The sequence below is a fragment of the Salvelinus sp. IW2-2015 genome, linkage group LG26 (assembly GCF_002910315.2).
Source record: "Salvelinus sp. IW2-2015 linkage group LG26, ASM291031v2, whole genome shotgun sequence".
NCBI lineage: Eukaryota > Metazoa > Chordata > Actinopteri > Salmoniformes > Salmonidae > Salvelinus > Salvelinus sp. IW2-2015.
The window spans coordinates 8429811-8445988 of NC_036866.1; the positions used below are offsets into that span (position 1 = coordinate 8429811).

The following is a 16178-nucleotide window of genomic DNA, read 5'->3' on the forward strand; positions in this document are numbered from 1 at the left end:
GCCTACCGTCTGTAAGCTGTTAGTGTCTTAACGACCGTTCCACAGGTGCATGTTCATTAATTGTTTATGGTTCATTGAACAAGCATGGGAAACTGTGTTTAAACCCTTCACAATGAAGATCTGTAAAGTTATTTGGATTTTTATGAATTATCTTTGAAAGACAGGGTCCTGAAAAAGGGACGTTTCTTTTTTTTCTGAGTTTATATACAGTTTTTCATAAGAAAACAAGGTACCCTTGTACTATTTCGTCTCGCTGTCAACAGAAAGGTTATAAATATCCACGACTTGTTGGTCTCAGGATGTTTGAGTGACCCCACCTAGGTGAACCTTGACGCCATTGTCCAAAAGACAGCACATGTTACATATTTTAAAACACAGTCTCAGTGATTTTAAAATAAAACATTCAGCACTTGCCACAATGCAATCAATATATGATGAACTGGAACTCACAAATGGAGTCATGGAAATTGCTGGTCTGTGTCTTATTTTCCAGCCCCATTTCCTGACTTGGGATCTGTTGGTACGCACTGTCCATTCTAGAGGCACGACGCCCCTAAACAATGGCTTGGCTCGAACTGACCGGCCACAACACTTGACCCAGGATGTGTGTGTGTGTGACGGAGGGCTTATTCAAAGAGGTAGTGAGGTCAGAACGCATACACATGCCTGAGTCCTAGAATGMCTGGGAACCTTCCATAAAAGGTAGGGCAGCCATGTCACCCAGAATTCAATCAAAACACATGACCATTGTTACAATCACCATGGTGATTATTATTGTTGTTGACTTCTGACTCTCTCTCCCAGGATGTAATTCCTGGTTTTCAGTTGGTACACTTTGTCTGAATCCCTTTTTGTGTTGATAAACATCCATGGGTTATTAACTGAGTAGTTTCTCTGTCATGATATGGCGCTCAAAAGCAGAGACAGAGATGCAGTTGTGCTCCCTGTACCTCAAAGGGCCTCGGCAACAGCTAATTGGGGAGCCTAATAAATACTACCAATGGACATTTTTGCAGGGGTTGAATTATTCGTAAGGGAAAATCACGTTTGAAATTTCTAAGTGGAAATTACACACTTTAGATGTCTTTTTAAGCCTCAAATACACTACAGGTTGTACATTTCCTGCATTGCAGGAATGTTATCCTGCAACAGGGGGATTCAATTAGATCCTACGTCTGTACCATGATCTCTCTAAGTGAATGTCCCTTGTTACGTAGCCTTACATGGAAGACCCCTCGCTTTGTTGTATCTGTTTGCCTTGGCTCAGATGTGGACTGAAATGGGGCCCGATTGTTCTTGGGAAATCTAATGGTAACCGGAGTGAGAAATGTCAACATCTGGCGAGAGGCCAGACGGTACAGTCTATGCCACTACAGACGCTCCTAAGAAAGTGGGATAATTCAGGGGAAGTACCAGCTGGCACCTGATGTCACTAGGAACAATAGTGATGTTTGGAAACACCAGGGTCGGCCCACTGAGGTCTCCCTGCTGGGAAATAAAAGGCACGCTTGCTAGTTTTGCTCTTCCCAAGCTAATCTTTTCAATTTAAACTATTACAACACATCCACCAGCACAATATATTCATTAATATGGAATGGAACAATCATGTGTAACAGAGAGGAAACATGATTAAAAAACCTCTCAGATTTGTACAATAAAAAAGCATTAATTAATTTAGCTATCCAGTTTTGGGGAGACGAAGAAAATTGACTGTGACTCCATGCCAACAACACGTCCCACCATCCAAGATTTTGTTGAAAAAACATGCAGAATTGTAGGTTCGGTATAGTTGTTGATATAATCGATTAATTTAATAGTTGAATAGACAAACACTTAAATAACACATTTCAGCTAAAAGCCTTCATCAGGGTGCTATGAAAATTATATCAATTATCATCTTGAATCATCTGTAAATCATCCAATAAAATGTCAGTCTCTTGTGAGAGGACAATGTAGTGATTGGGCCAAACTCTACTCTCTGCAGTCTCAAATGATAGATGTCCGGGTCCCTTTCCAGGGGACTTCCTGTATCACCGTGGAGAGTTGGACCACAGGGAAATCCAGCTCACTCTCTGCCAAGTGACAAACCCCCTCGACTCTGTGTTCATCATTCAGCTTTGTCCTCATGTCTCACAGTCTTTTAGTTGATGAGATACTGTGCTGTCAGACAGCCAATGCCAACCAGCCAAATGGTACATAAATAAAGAGTGAGAATATGGCACAATGAACACCTTGATCTCTAGGATATTATGAGGATACACTTAAAGGTTAACAATATAAGGCCCAGTTAATGCTCTCAGTAAACAAGCACCCAGTGGAGATTACTACATCGTAATCTGTAAACACCGGTGTGCCACAAGGATGTGTGCTATCCCTAATGCTGTTCATTCTTTGTTCTATCAACTGCACAAGCCATAGCCCCATCTTCTCCATTGTTGGCAGCAGCACAATAGAAGGCTGGACTAGACATCAAGTAGACTCCTCCCATCAATTTACATAGCAAAAATGTACTGTTTTAATGCACCATGAGAGCATAAATCATGTGTTGTACATAATTTAACATTACAGGATAGCATAGTTCAGTTGAAACCAGTCTTCTATATAAACACACAATGAGTATGGCATTTTCCAAACTGTAATTACTCCAATTATTCCTTTATCGCTGTAACAATTCTCGTGGGCTGAAGGAAGAGTGGACCAAGGTGCAGCGTTTAAAGTGTTCATGATTTAATCCAAAAAACCAAATCGAACAAAAACAACAAACAGGAGAACGAAAGCGAAACAGTTCTGTCTGGTGCAGACACAAAAACAGAAAACAACTACCCACAAAACACAGGTGGGAAAAGGCTACCTAAGTATGGTTCTCAATCAGAGACAACGATAGACAGCTGCCTCTGATTGAGAAACACACCCGGCCAAACACATAGAAATAGAACAAAAACATAGAATGCCCACCCCAACTCACGCCCTGACCAACCAAAATAGAGACATAAAAAGGATCTCTAAGGTCAGGGCGTGACAATCTCAGGCTACCAGCTCTTGGCATTGGTGTTTAAATTAATTATACATTTAAATTAAATCAGTGTTATCAACAATGTGCAAATGTAATCGAGTGCATGTCATTAAAAGCACATCTCAGGCATGCACTCTACAGTACAACAAAAGACAAACCTATCCTCTTGACATTTGACTTCAGTTGTGTTTCAAGATTTTTCTGGATTATTTTCAGTATGAACACAATGCTACCTCCATCTTTGACTTTACTCTGACTGAGATCTTGCTATAAAATACAACTCAGGTGCTCTACTCTACTCACATATGGAAAATATTTAGGTAAATCTTTGATGGAAATGTAATATAGGGGACCTTTTAAATAATAGATAAAAACTGATTAACAAAATCAGCAGGCCTGTCACGTTCCTGACCTGTTTTCCTTTTTCTTGTATTTATTTAGTTGGTCAGGGCGTGAGTTGGGTGGGTTTGTCTATGTGTGATTTTCTATGTTGGGATGTTTGTGTTCGGCCGGGTATGATTCTCAATCAGAGACAGCTGTCAATCGTTGTCCCTGATTGAGAATCATACTTAGGCAGCCTGGGTTTCACGTGTGTTTTGTGGGTGTTTGTCTTCCGTGTAGTCGTTGTGCGACACGGGACTGTTTGTCGGTTTGATTTTCTAATTGTTATTTTGTTTCATATAGTGTTCAGTTCGATGCTAATAAATTATGGACACTAACCACTCTGCGTTTTGGTCCGACCCTTACTCCTTCTCCTCATCCGAGGAGGAGGAATTAGACAGCCGTAACAAGGCCAAAGGACACTCATCAGCACAATGTTTGGACTGCTCTAACAAAAATCTCTTGTAATATGTAGGAATGTCAGAACCAACTGTCACTGTAGCTATAATTACTTCCAACTGTCTAAAGAGGGAACAAATCAGAACAAGAACTCGAGAAAAAGAGAGCAGTACTGTAGGACCCTGACCCCAACCATACCCATGGAAGACTTGTTGGGGGGAGGAGGGATGTTGAAGTGGTGGCTGGGTTTGGGCGGCTCACTGAAGGGTAGAGGGGAATTGGGGAAGGGGGTAGTTGATTTAAAGGGTTAAGCGAAGCATGTCATAGGAATGTAAATGGATTTTGTATAATTGAAGCGAGCCACTGGATGGTTTAGGAGCAGACAGAAGTCCCAGAGTTGGAATGCGCAACCTGTAAATGAAAAGTCACTCTATGAAAAAAGAACCAGAACCCACCCACCAGTTCTTCCTACTCATCTCGACATACTGTAGCCATGTTTACACATTTGATTTTGTTTCCAAATTGCTGCCTGTGTGTGCATGGTCTTACGTGAAAGTATCTACGTCTGAGGGGAGTGTACCTGGTGGGAGTAGTAGGCTACTGTTGTAGTAGATATGAATAGTTGCATCCTTTTATGTGGTATGTCAATCCGCTTCCTAAACGACAAGTGTTATATTGCTACTACTGTAGGTCAGTATTATGACAGTGCCTGGGTCCCTAAAGTCACGTGTAACCAAAGAGCAAGGACAGAATGCAGTAGTATTAGAATGAGTCAGTGAAACTTGACTGTACAAATCAAACCCATGAAAAAAATTGCTTTTAAAGTGCTCCTCTAACTATGACCGACTAGTTACTTCTTGTGGCCTCCTTGGGAGGTAACTTTCTATTGGTTGAATAGAAAGATATAAAGGCAGTCAAGCTCTCTGGAGTCTGGGAGAGGGAGGAGGTGTAGTGGTGACGTTACCACGGGAGCACAGGAAAGCACTAGACTGCTCCCTCCATCAATTCCTCTGATGTCATACACCGCCCTTTCTGGTAACATAGCGGTGGTTTGGGAAGGCCTACTGACTCGTCATATCCCACATTACTTCAAATTCTAACTTTGGAATACTCAGGGCTCTATGAAGTCTGTATGGTTGAAGCGTGATAGAAATGTAAAGGTCATTTCTGATTGAGTTGACACATGCAGCATTTGCCGTGAATGCTGTCGCTGCTAACGCGGGAACATTGCCTTTAATCACGCTGTAACGGTGAACTTCCGCGATATGGATTGAATAAGGCTCATAATAACACTTGTGGGGAGACTGATTACAGTTGCGTGTTCATCAGATCATAGAAAAGAGTTGTATAATGCTTACTAAAGGGAACCTAAGAATTATACGTCATGAATATTTATAAAATATTATTATTTTTCTAGTAAACTTTCATTGTCCTCCAAGATATTATGTTGGAACTGATCAACTGATGTGCTATAATTAAGCTGGAAACCAAAGTGCAGCATTTTCCCTCCTATATACTGTACATAGCAGGTGAGCTTAGTTTCTTTGCTCTAATAATAACATGCTATTATCCAACCTCACAGATCCCAACAGACCCCCCATTAGATGCTCTTAGTGGACCAATGGTGAAAGGGGAAACAATCAAGGGATGTGAACTCAACACATAATGGTGAGCTGAAGAGATCCTATTGCAATTATTAGTTGTTGTTTTAAGCAAACATGGTCTAGTAATACATTTTGTGATAAAGGCACAAATATACATAGTATACTGTACATTCACACACTATAAATGCCAATACAAACGTGTGTGTGTGTGTGTGTGTGTGTGTGTGTGTGTGTGTGTGTGTGTGNTGTGTGTGTGTGTGTGTGTGTGTGTGTGTGTGTGTGTGTGTGTGTGTGTGTGTGTGTGTGTGTGTGTGTGTGTGTGTGTGTGTGTGTGAGCTGAACAGCTTCTTGTGAGGGGACACTGTGTTCCAAGTGACAATAGAGCAACAAGAAATGTTATCAGCAGAGGAAATCTGTTGAACAACTGAATTATAAAAGAGGGGCGTTGTCAGAACTATGGCTATTTGCTCTAATTAACATGCTTTACCAGCTTTCACAAGCGTGGATTCATGTGGAACACTTAATAATGTAGAAATCCAAAGATTTGGAACGTAGAGGAAAATGTTATGTAGTGCTGTGGTAGATCATTATGTCAGGGTTGATTATTGCCTTTTGCTTGTCTGATTAATACCTGGTACGATGACAGAGCTAATACATGAGAGTGATGTGTATCTGTAACTTCTACCCTCTAATGTCTCCATTAATGCTGCCAACGTACTAATAAGCAGAAATGCATGGCATTCATAAGTGTGTATAAATCACATTACTGCCTTTCATATTACTCTATGTCACACACACACACGCACACGCACACGCACACGCACACGCACACGCACACACACACACGCAAATTCTCATCCAGTGCTGCCTCTCAAGCCAGTACTAAGACAGTGCCAGTGGCCTATAACAATGAGAACCAGGAACACCAAGTCCACAGAATAAGTAACAAGTGCAACCAAGCCAAGTGAGCGGGCCAGGGGTCCTGAGAACAACCTTTATTCCCACTAAATGGACTAGGCATTCTCTCTAGACAGAATCTGTTTCATAAAATCCCTCTTCCCCAACAGTGTTTGAAACCAGCATAAGGAATGCTGTCTACAGAGAGAGAGACATATTTACAGATGGTAAATAAGAGTGTAAAACAATGTGATTTTTGGTTTATGTGTCTGTCATTTACTGTAGAGGTCCAACATCCGGACCCAGGCTGGATCATTAAGATGGCTATTAGATCTACTGGAGGTGGTGTCTGGGGTCTACTGGCCTCCTTCCTAGGTCACTGCTATAAAATCTGACATCGATCCTGAGTCATTAGTTCAACCCAAGACTGTGTTGGCCTGCCAAGCTAAAGCCTGCTTTACATCTCTGGTAGCCCACATGTCTCTCCTAACCTATGGTATCTCTTTGGTTGATTTTCATCTTCTTACTGACCACAAGTCAGACCACAAACAGAGAGAGAACCCCCTTGGCATCACCCATTCAGGTGCATGTCAGTCACTGACAGTAAAAGAATAAGACGTCGTATGCTCTCGTCCCTGTCTGTCTGTCTGTCTGTCTGTCTGTCTGTCTGTCTGTCTGTCTGTCTGTCTGTCTGTCTGTCTGTCTGTCTGTCTGTCTGTCTGTCTGTCTGCCTTATAAAACTTTACTTTTACTTTACTTACTTTACTTTACTTTACTATTACTTTTACTTTACTTTACTTTACTTTACTTTACTTACTATATATATTTTGATTACTTTTATTTCTCTACATTCCTAAAGAAAATAATGTACTTTTACTCCAGAGATTTTCCCTGACCCCCAAAAGTATTTAAATTTCCAATTCTTAGCAAGTCGGGAAAATGGCCCATTCACACATTTATCTAGAGACATCCCTGGTCCTCCCTACTGCTCAGATCTGGCAGAATCACTAAACACATGCTTCATTGTAAATGATGTCTGATTTGTAGTGTTGCCCACTATATATACATATATAGTGGGCACACTACAACATCAGACATAAAAGAAATCAGCCAAGACCTCAGAAAAAAAATTGTAGACCTCCACAAGTCTGGTTCATCCTTGGGGAGCAATTTCAAATGTGCCCACTATATATAATAATAATCTTTTGATTTTCCCATGATGTCAAGCAAAGAGGCACTGAGTTTGAAGTAGGCCTTGAAATACATCCATAGGTACACCTCCAATTGACTCAAATGATGTCAATTAGCCTATCAAATCAAATCAAATTTATTATATAGCCCTTCTTACATCAGCTGATATCTCAAAGTGCTGTACAGAAACCCAACATAAAACCCCAAACAGCAAGCAATGCAGGTGTAGAAGCACGGTGGCTAGGAAAAACTCCCTAGAAAGGCCAAAACCTAAGGAAGAAACCTAGAGAGGAACCAGGCTATGAGAGGTGGCCAGTCCTCTTCTGGCTGTGCGGGTGGAGATTATAACAGAACATGGCCAAGATGTTCATAAATGACCAGCATGGTCAAATAATAATAATCACAGTAGTTGTCGAGGGTGCAACAAGTCAGCACCTCAGGAGTAAATGTCAGTTGGCTTTTCATAGCCGATCATTAAGAGTATCTCTACCGCTCCTGCGGTCTCTAGAGAGTTGAAAACAGCAGGTCTGGGACAGGTAGCACATCCGGTGAACAGGTCAGGGTTCCTGGCAGAAACAGTTGAAACTGGAGCAGCAGCAACGGCCAGGTGGACTGGGGACAGCAAGGAGTCATCGTGCCAGGTAGTCCTGAGGCATGGTCCTAGGGCTCAGGTCCTCCGAGAGAGAGAAAGAAAGAGAGAAAGAGAGAGAATTAGAGAGAGCATACTTAAATTCACACAGGACACCGGATACGACAGGAGAAGTACTCCAGATATAACAAACTGACCCTAGCCCCCCGACACATAAACTACTGCAGCATAAATACTGGAGGCTGAGACAGGAGGGGTCAGGAGACACTGTGGCCCCATCCCATCCCAGGACAGGGCCAAACAGGAAGGATATAACCCCACCACTTTGCCAAAGCACAGCCCCCACACCACTAGAGGAATATCTTCAACCACCAACTTACCATCCTGAGACAAGGCCGAGTATAGCCCACAAAGATCTCCGCCACGGCACAACCCAAGGGGGGGCGCCAACCCAGACAGGAAGATCATGTCAGTGATCAACCCACTCAAGTGGGGACGGCATGAAAGAGCACCAGTAAGCACCAGTAAGCCGTGACTCAGCCCTGTAATAGGGTTAGAGGCAGAGAATCCCAGTGGAGAGAGGGGAACCGGCCAGGCAGAGACAGCAAGGGCGGTTCGTTGCTCCAGAGCCTTTCCGTTCACCTTCACACTCCTGGGCCAGACTACACTCAATCATATACCCACTGAAGAGATGAGTCTTCAGTAAAAGACTTAAAAGTTGAGACCGAGTCTGCGTCTCTCACATGGGTAGGCAGACCATTCCATAAAAATGGAGATCTATAGGAGAAAGCCCTGCCTCCAGCTGTTTGCTTAGAAATTCTAGGAACAATTAGGAAGCCTGCGTCTTGTGACCGTAGCGTACGTGTAGGTATGTACAGCAGGACCAAATCGGAAAGATAGGTAGGAGCAAGCCATGTAATGCTTTGTAGGTTAGCAGTAAAACCTTGAAATCAGCCCTTGCCTTAACAGGAAGCCAGTGTAGGGAGCCTAGCACTGGAGTAATATGATCAAATTTTTGGTTCTAGTCAGGATCTAGCGCCGTATTTAGCACTAACTGAAGTTTATTTAGTGCTTTATCCGGGTAGCCGGAAAGTAAGCATTGCAGTAGTCTAACCTAGACGTAACAAAAGCATGGATACATTTTTCTGCATCATTTTTGGACAGAAAGTTTCTGATTTTTGCAATGTTACGTAGATGGAAAAAGCTGTCCTTGAAACAGTCTTGAATATGTTCGTCAAAAGAGAGATCAGGGTCCAGAGTGACGCGAGGTCCTTCACAGTTTATTTGAGACGACTTTACAACCATCAAGATAAATTGTCAGATTCAACAGAAGATCTCTTTGTTTCTTGGGACCTAGAACAAGCATCTCTGTTTTGTCCGAGTTTAAAAGTAGAACGTTTTCAGCCATCCACTTCCTTATGTCTGAAACACAGGCTTCTAGCGAGGGCAACTTTGGGGCTTCACCATGTTTCATTGAAATGTACAGCTGTGTGTCATCCYCATAGCAGTGAAAGTTAACATTATGTTTTCGAATGACATCCCCAAGAGGTAAAATATATAGTGAAAACAATAGTGGTCCTAAAACGGAGCTTCTAAAGCCATGACATCATTATCTGGAATTTTACAAACTGTTTAAAGGCACAGTCAACTTAGTGTATGTAAACTTCTGACCCACTGGAATTGTGATACAGTGAAATAATCTGTCTGTAAACAATTGTTGGAAAAATTACTTGTGTCATGCACAAAGTAGATGCCCTAAACGACTTGCCAAACTATAGTTTGTTAACAAGACATTTGTGGAGTGGTTGAAAAACTAGTTTTAATGACTCCAACCTAAGTGTATGTAAACTTCCGACTTCGTGTGTGTGTGGTGCGCTGTCTGGTTTGCTTAATATAAGGAATTTGAAATGGTTTATACTTTGATACTTAAGTATATTTTTTCAATTACATTTACCTTTTGATACTTAAGTATATTTAAAACCAAATACCTTTTAGACTTTTACTCAAGTAGTTTTTTACTGGGTGACTTTTACTTGAGTCATTTTCTATTAAGGTATTTTTACTTTTACTCAAGTATGACAGTTGGGTACTTTTTCAACCACTGCTTGACCTGAGCTTGTGGGCAACTCCTTACTAGAGTTTGTGAGTGACTTCGGGCTGCTGTGTTTGTTTGTCTGTTATCATGGGTGTCCTGCACCCAATGAATACGTCTGGGTAAGGCATTAAAACCCTAAACAAACACAGAGCTAATCCAGATCAATCCTGACCAAGCAGACGTGCATGTTTCTGCTTTGCTGCCCCTCTGGACAGAACTATAGCAAAGTAATAAGCTAACAAAAATCTTTATTGAATAGTAATGTCTAAAGTTGATTTAAATATGTCTTACCCCCTGCTGGAAAATGCACATGACAATAAGGGGAAACAGAAATACTGAGGCTCAACCCTCCATATTATGTCAGCTGAACTGAGAATTGCTGTCATTGTTTCTCTCCAATAATGATACAGAAATCAGCTTTATTTGTAGAATCGTTAGTGGTAACAAAATGTAATCTTAAGTGGTAACCAGTCTATTCATTTCACAACTACTACATGCTTCTTACACAATATGTTGTACAACAGAAATACAGCAGTTCAGCCTGAGAGATGTGGAGTAGTTTATCTGTAGTACAGCCTGAGAGATGTGGAGTAGTTTATCTGTAGTACAGCCTGAGAGATGTGGAGTAGTTTNCAGCCTGAGAGATGTGGAGTAGTTTATCTGTAGTACAGCCTGAGAGATGTGGAGTAGATTATCTGCAGTACAGCCTGGGAGATGTGGAGTAGTTTATCTGTAGTTCAGCCTGAGAGATGTGGAGTAGTTTATCTGTAGTACGACAGCTGGCCTTGGCTTTCCTGGGAAGCATTGCCCGGTGAGACTAACCTTTCAGACTGAGTCAGACATCAACGTTGGGAGCCCCTGTGTATATTGTGTACGGCGGTGATTGACGGTAGGGTAATAATAACAGTATGTAACAGTATTTAGCCACCTTTTTGAATGTGTGTATTTTTTTATGAGAGGCTCCATTGTGTGGCATTGTATTTCTTTCCACAAGGACTCAAATGTCACATTCTAAGCCGGGGAGATGTTTAAGGTCTTTGAGTTATTTTCCCAGCCTGGGTCAGAACAATGCAATAGCTGTCGACCAGCCGAGGTGACTTCAGGAGGAGAGCAAAAAAATGAACCTATTGAACAATAATAATTGCCTTTTCACATGGTGTGTCCTGCACTTTGAGTGGCACAAAGCTCTTGCTGGTTATAGCATTTCAACTCTTGTTCAGTAGAAACTTGTACAATGACTGGTTTTACAGCTGGCACTTGCGTTTTGTGTGAGAATGAGAAGAGAACATCGTAGCACAAGATACAAGAGAGCGAGAAAGACCTAAAGTCCTAAAGGAATGTAGAATTACCTAGACTGAGTCCACTTCAATTGAGCAGTTTAGAGCGGTTAGGCCCTTCTAATGATCACTATCTACCTGTGTCCCCAAATACCCTTTCAGTCAATACACTTACAAACTTATGTCTACATGATTTATTGGTGTTCTTCGATATACTTTACTGGTCTAAAGTTTTAGAACACCTACTCTTTTAAGGGTTTTTATTTATTTTTACTATTTTCATTGTAGAATAATACTGAAGACAAACTATGAAATAACGAATATGGAATCGTGTAGTAAACCCTGGAATGAGTAGGTGTGTCCAAACTTTTGACTGGTACTGTATTTTTTAAATATATTTTCCTAACCGTACCATCCTTCCCATAATTGGAGTAAACTAATGGACAACAACTCTTAGGCTTCTACTTCCAGCTTATACATACTATATACATTTTACGGACACAGTATACTTTACAATAGATATATTTTGTTTGTTTTTAGTCACATCCTTCAAAAAGCATGGGACTAAAACTGGCTCTAACCAGAATAGAAAGAGGAGTGGGAGGCCCTAGTGACCAAACTGAGCAAGAGGACAAGTACATTAGAGTGTCTAGTTTGAGAAACAGACGCCTCACAAGTCCTCAACTGTTAGCTTCATTAAATAGTACCCGCAAAACACCAGTCTCAACGTGACCCGTGAAGAGGCGACTCCAGGATGCTGGCCTTCTAGGCAGAGTTGCAAAGAAAAAGCCATATCTGCCAGTTAGGACTTGCGAGGCGTCTGTTTCTCAAACTAGACACTTTAATGTACTTGTCCTCTTGCTCAGTTGTGCACCGGGCCTCCCACTCCTCTTTCTATTCTGGTTAGAGCCAGTTTGCGCTGTTCTGTTAAGGGAGTAGTACACAGCGCTGTATGAGATCTTCAGTTTCTTGGCAATTTCTCGCATGGAATAGCCTTCATTTCTCAGAATTTGTATTTTTTATTTAACCTCTAATTCCTCCCAAACCCGGATCCGGGAGCACCCCCCACAGTAAAAAAGCTGACTAGCATAGCCTAGCATAGCGTCACAAGTAAATACTAGCATCTAAATATCATTAAATCACAAGTCCAAGACACCAGATGAAAGATACACATCTTGTGAATCCAGCCATCATTTCTGATTTTTATAATGTTTTACAGGGAAGACACAATATGTAAATCTATTAGCTAACCACGTTAGCAAAAGACACCACTTTTTTTACTCCACCAGTTTTTTACTCCATCAGTAGCTATCACAAATTCGACCAAATAAAGATATAWATAGCCACTAACCAAGAAACAACTTCATAAGATGACAGTCTGATAACATATTTATTGTATAGCATATGTTTTTTTAGAAAAATGTGCATATTTCAGGTATAAATCACAGTTCTACATTGCAGCTGCAATCTGAAATAGTGCCGAAGCTGCCAGAATAATTACAGAGACCAACGTCAAATACCTAATTACTCATCTTAAAACATTTCTGAAAAATACACAGCGTACAGCAAATGAAAGCCCAACATCTTGTGAATCCAGACAATATGTCAGATTTTTTAAGTGTTTTACAGCGAAAACACAATATAGCATTATATTAGCGTACCACAATAGCCAGAAACACAACCGCATTTACCAGCAGCAAAGGTTAGCGATCGTAACAATCCAGCAAAAGATATATAATTGGACTAACCTTGATATACTTCATCAGATGACAGTCCTGTAACATCATATTACACAATGCATATAGGTTTTGTTCGAAAATGTGCATATTTAGCAGCACAAATCGTGGTTATACAATGTGATCAGTGGCAACAGGTCATGCATTCTGGCCGGCGCCATCTTGGAAAGGCACCTATTCTAATCAATAAATAATCGTAAACTTGACTAAAAAATACAGGTTGGACAGCAAATGAAAGATGCATTAGTTATTAATGCAACCGTATACACATCTAGATGTGTATAAGAGACAGATTCTGGCCGGCGCCATCTTGGAAAGGCACCTATTCTAATCAATAAATAATCGTAAACTTGACTAAAAAATACAGGTTGGACAGCAAATGAAAGATGCATTAGTTATTAATGCAACCGCTGAGTTAGATTTTTAAAATTAACGTTACTAGACATCTGTCTCTTATACACATCTAGATGTGTATAAGAGACAGGTATTTCTGATGTTATTTTAAATGGACAATTATATATTTTTTTACTTTTCTTTCAAAAACAGGGACATTTCTAAGTGACCCCAAACTTTTGAACGGTAGTGTATATAACATCTGTCTCTTATACACATCTAGATGTGTATAAGAGACAGGATTTGAACAATGACGAACGTCGAAAAGAGAGCTCCCTTCGTTCCTTGGCCTTTTATAAGCTCTGAGAACTACGTAGAAACTCCATTCCACTTCTCATTGGTTACTGACATCCAGGGGAAGGCGGGTGCAGTTCATGTCGACCCATAGGATACATACAGAGCTTTAAACTGATCTGAGAACAGAGCCTCGTTTTCAGACCTTCGCAGTTCCTGTCATGAATTTCGCTGCAGAAAGAGTTCTGGTTCACCCACAGACATAATTCAAACGGTTTTAGAAACTAGAGATTGTTTTCTATCCAATAGTAATAATAATATGCATATTGTACGAGCAAGAATTGAGTACGAGGCAGTTTAATTTGGGAACGATAAATGTCCAAGTTGAAACAGCACCCCCTGTCATAAATAGCTAGCAAGAGGTTTTTAAAGCCACTAGGCTACCTGCCGCCCCTAGAATAGACTGAAGAGTTTCAGAGGAAAGTCTTTGTTTCTGGCCATTTTGAGCCTGTAATCGAACCCACAAATGCTGATGCTCCAGATACTCAGCTAGTCTAAAAAAGGCCGGATTTATTGCGTCTTTAATCAGCACAACAGTTTTCAGCTGTGCTAACAATTGCAAAATGTTTTTCTAATGATCAATTAGCCTTTTAAAATGATAAACTTGGATTAGCTAACACAACATGCCATTGGAACACAAGAGTGATGGTTGCTGATAATGAGCCTCTGTACGCCAATGTAAATATTCCATTCAAAATCAGCCGTTTCCAGCTACAATAGTCATTTACAACATTAACAATGTCTACACTGTATTTCTGATGTTATTTTAATGGACAAAAAATGTCCTTTTCTTTCAAAAACAGGGACATTTCTAAGTGACCCCAAACTTTTGAACGGTAGTGTATATAACATTCTATTTGTTGCAATAATTTTAATTGAAAGTTTTGAATCCAGCATTGTTTTGTGTATCAGTTCATAAACCATGTGCCGTGGAATCGGTACATCAAAAATCTCTTTCCAACTATTTTGTAATCTATATGACACAGCTGTCAATGAAACTGGTATACTTTTTTATTTATCACAATTTCTTTAGCCAATTTTGGTCTTTAATGCAAGGCCGACAGACAAGTTCCTTACTTTCTTCACCTTCCACTTGCCTCTTCCATTTTTGCAGTAATGCTGCAATTAGTTGGTTGTAATTGTGAGTAGAGCAGACATTTACAAAGATTTAACCCTTTTATTTTATATCCAAAATATTTGATTTTTAATAATTTGTATATTTGAGTTTAACCATAATATTTGTTGTAATATTTATTCTGTCTTTTCTGGTGGATTAAACTGAAATCGCAAACAACTTTCTATGGCTTGTTTAAAAATAGTGATTTTCTTTTAGATTTTCAAATAACTGAAAGTGAGAGGTTGTAATCTGAATAAAAGGTAAAAGGCCATTCTTGAACATGGGGTAAGACATTCTGACTAATCTGCTAGAAAACCAGTTCGGATTTAAATATTTCTTTTTGAGTGACTGAAGCTTTTAGTGCATCTTGTTTAACACAAATATCTAGAATTGCTGAACAGGAAACTGAGTTACTACCTTACTTTAGTTATGACACTGTCTTTTCCATCTAATTTTATGTGTTGATCTCCCATAATCTTCTACTTGTAAAGTGGATTCTGGATTTTCAAGTTCAACCTTCCGGCTCAGACAGGACATGGAAACGATTCCAGCTGAGACAACTATAATTCCTTGCTTCCAGATCCTGTTTGCATAATGTATGAAAGTGGGAAAAGCACTTGACCAGAAATTGGACAGGAACTTATGGATTCTCTTGATGTTTATTCAGCTGTAGCAGAAATATGCTATATACATAGTGCATTCGGAAAGTATTCAGACCCCTTGACTTTTTCCACATTTTACAGCCTTATTCTAAAATGTATTAAATATATTTTTTTCCTCATCAATCTACACACAATACCCAATAATGACAACGCAAAAACAGGTTTTCATAAATTTTAACACATTTTTTAGAATTGGAAAACGTTAATATCACATTTATATAAATATTCGGACCCTATACTCTGTACTTTGTTGAAGCACCTTTGGCAGCTATAACAGCCTTGAGTCTTCTTGGGTATGACGCTAGAAGCTTGGCACACCTGTATTGCTCTGTTAGGTTGGATGGGGAGTGTCGCTGCACAGCTATTTTCAGGTCTCTTCAGAGATGTTCGATCGGGTTCAAGTCTGAGCTCTGGCTGGGCCACTCAAGGACATTCAGAGACTTGTCCCAAATCCACTCCTGCATTGTCTTGGCTGTGTGCTTAGGGTCGTTACCTGTTGGAAGGTGAACCTTCACCCCAGTCTGAGGTCC

The 16178-nt window shown here is 40.4% G+C and overlaps 1 protein-coding gene across 1 annotated transcript in view; it reads left to right on the forward strand.

Moving 5' to 3' along the window:
- dph5 (diphthamide biosynthesis 5) overlaps window positions 1-16178 on the forward strand; it is a 48134-nt gene that overhangs the window by 7506 nt on the left and 24450 nt on the right. The gene's annotated exons all lie outside the window — the stretch shown is intronic.